The sequence below is a fragment of the Tripterygium wilfordii genome, chromosome 16 (assembly GCF_013401445.1).
Source record: "Tripterygium wilfordii isolate XIE 37 chromosome 16, ASM1340144v1, whole genome shotgun sequence".
NCBI lineage: Eukaryota > Viridiplantae > Streptophyta > Magnoliopsida > Celastrales > Celastraceae > Tripterygium > Tripterygium wilfordii.
In genome coordinates, this window is record NC_052247.1 from 6,151,916 (window position 1) to 6,154,582 (window position 2,667).

Here is a 2,667-nt window from a genome sequence, read left to right on the forward strand (position 1 = left end):
GCCTTAGTTATTGGTAGGGTAAGACTTCCTAAAGTTTTGAGAATTGTTCCCATTATAACCTTGCCCAAATAGGACTTCCTTACAAGTCGGTAAAGCATTACACTCATCTGTCCTATGATCCCTACTTTCACACAAAATGCAAACAACATGTTCATCAACACCGAACACATTTATAGGGGCTTTTTGTGGCTCTAGGGACTCCAATTTCTTAGACAACAAAGCAAGTTTAGCATGCATATCATCATTTTCATTCAAAACAAACTTGCCACTAGAGCTTGGCACAACACCATGTCGGGTTAGTGGAGGAGCTTCCCAAGATCGGGATTCCTCCACCAACCCATCACAGAAAGTGAATGCCTCATTGGCATCCCTATTTAGAAAATCACCTTGGGTCATTGTTGAAACCAATTTCTTCAAAGATGGAGTCAAAGATTTGTGGAAGAAATTCACAATTTGAAAATTTTGAAATCCATGGTGAGGACATATAAACAACAAATCTTTAAACCTCTTCCATGCTTGGAAGAAGGTTTCATGTTCTTTGCAATGAAAATTCATGATTTGTGTTTGGTAAGATATGATATGGTGGCAAGGAAAATATTTGTTGAGAAATTCTTCTTGCATTGTCGCCCAAGTCGCAATGGATTGGGGGCACAAGTTCTCAAACCATTGTTTTGCATGATCCTTCAAAGAGAATGGAAAAAGTTTGAGTCTCAAAATTTCTTGTGTGCATGTGACATCAGCAAAAGTAGTACACACCGATTCAAAATCACGCATATATGAATATGGTCATTCCGATTCCATTCCATGGAATTTGGAAATCATTTGGAACATGGACGGTTTAAGGCTCACATTTTGTTGGTTCGGTGGCATAATGATGCAAGAAGATTGGGTTTGCCTTGCGGGATGCATAAGCTTCCTCAAAGTGCGATGCTCTTGGGCTTGGGCATGAATGTACTCCATAGGAGGAGGTGCATGAATGTTTTGCCCAAAGTGAGCATATTGTGGCACTAGTGGCATTTGAGGCATGTTGTAATACATAGGATGCACATAATTATATGGGTGAGACATATGGTATGCGGGAGACATATTGGGAGGTTGGTGGACATTTTGTGGGGCAAATTGATCGTATTGTCTTGTTGAAGTGGTTGAGGTGCATTTTGCAAAGCATGCTCAACTTGAACATTTGGCACATTTTGGGCATTGCCAACTTGGGTATCTTTCCCTTGAATCGAATTCATTAATTCATCAATGTTCATATGTTGCAAAAGACGACGCAATGCATCATGATTCATATCACCCCTCGTACACTCCCCCCATCACTTGTATTTATATCACCACCTCTCCCATCTCTATTAGACCCACGCCCACTAACATTATCTCTAGGTTGAGACATGATGGCAACGAACAATAGCACGTAGCACACAAAAGTAGCAATCAACCAAGTCAAGTAACACAAGATTTTCAATCAACGAACAACCAAGAACAATATCAAGCAAGAACAAGAGCAAAGATAAGAATAGAACAACAATCCACCTTAGGAACAATAACACACCAAGATGTAGCAAGTAGTGATAGAAATAAAAATGTGCAAAGCTCTCTCAAACAACGTCTCACTACCAAGCAGCAAACAAGGTGGCATCCATCGGCAACAGGAATCTAAGTTAGCCCCATCCGCCAAGTTCTCCTCATAAATTTTTTTCCTCTTTTCAGCAACTACATTAACTCAACTACACTAGAAAGCAAGTAAAAGGGAGGAACGAAGTTACCCTGGAAGCGTGACCGTGCTCCTTCCTTATTTGGTGGAGTTCAATAGCAGAAAGCTAGCTTCTACAAGCCAGCCAGCTCCGTCTTTGACACTCACCTCCCCTACAACGGTGCCAAAAACTTGACCGACCCCAAAGTGTGTGTGTGTACTTACCTCAAGTGTAGGATATCGACAAGTAATAAACCAATGAGCCCAGTATCGATCCACGAGGAAGCAATGCAAATTTGGTGGTGAATATTATACAAATAACTAGCTAACACTAATAAACAAAATGAATATGAAATAAAAGCAAGTAAATGAAATGGGCCGAATGACTCGGTAGCATGAGCGATTTTGTAATCAAAATAAGTACAAATTGGATTTAAAACAATTAATTAAAAACCTAGTCTCTAATCCATCTCGGTGATTACTCGGTTCTCATACTCAAGGTATCATTGCAAACACACACAACCATACACAATGCATTGTGTATTGTGTGATACTATCAATCATGCATATGGAAAGAGAATTGGGATATAAGACTTCAATTCATACATGTAGGCCATTGGGTCTCTTAATTTACAATGAACGCAAAGGGATAAACACCTAATATTATGGATTAATGTTCCCCCTTGGGGCTCGACTAGGCTAACACCCTAGTTTCACACTCAAAGATCAATTAACCATAACTCTCCCATGCACATTCCTAAATTAACCCAAAACCCCATCATCAATACACATAATTAATAGTTATGCAATAGAAAACCCGATTAATTAAGGAAATCATGCAATGGGTTTAACAATTCTCAATCGAACACATTAGATGCAATCCCTAGACTAGACAATCCAAGAATACAATCAAATATGTCATTCTCATATATCCAATCACACAACTATCACGAAATTAAAAGAGAGAAATCAAA

General features: G+C 39.2%; 1 pseudogene; it reads left to right on the forward strand.

The window, feature by feature from the left end:
- The first annotated feature begins 466 nt into the window (after positions 1-466).
- Positions 467-566, forward strand: LOC119981575 (annotated as a pseudogene).
- Positions 567-2,667: the final 2,101 nt, after the last annotated feature.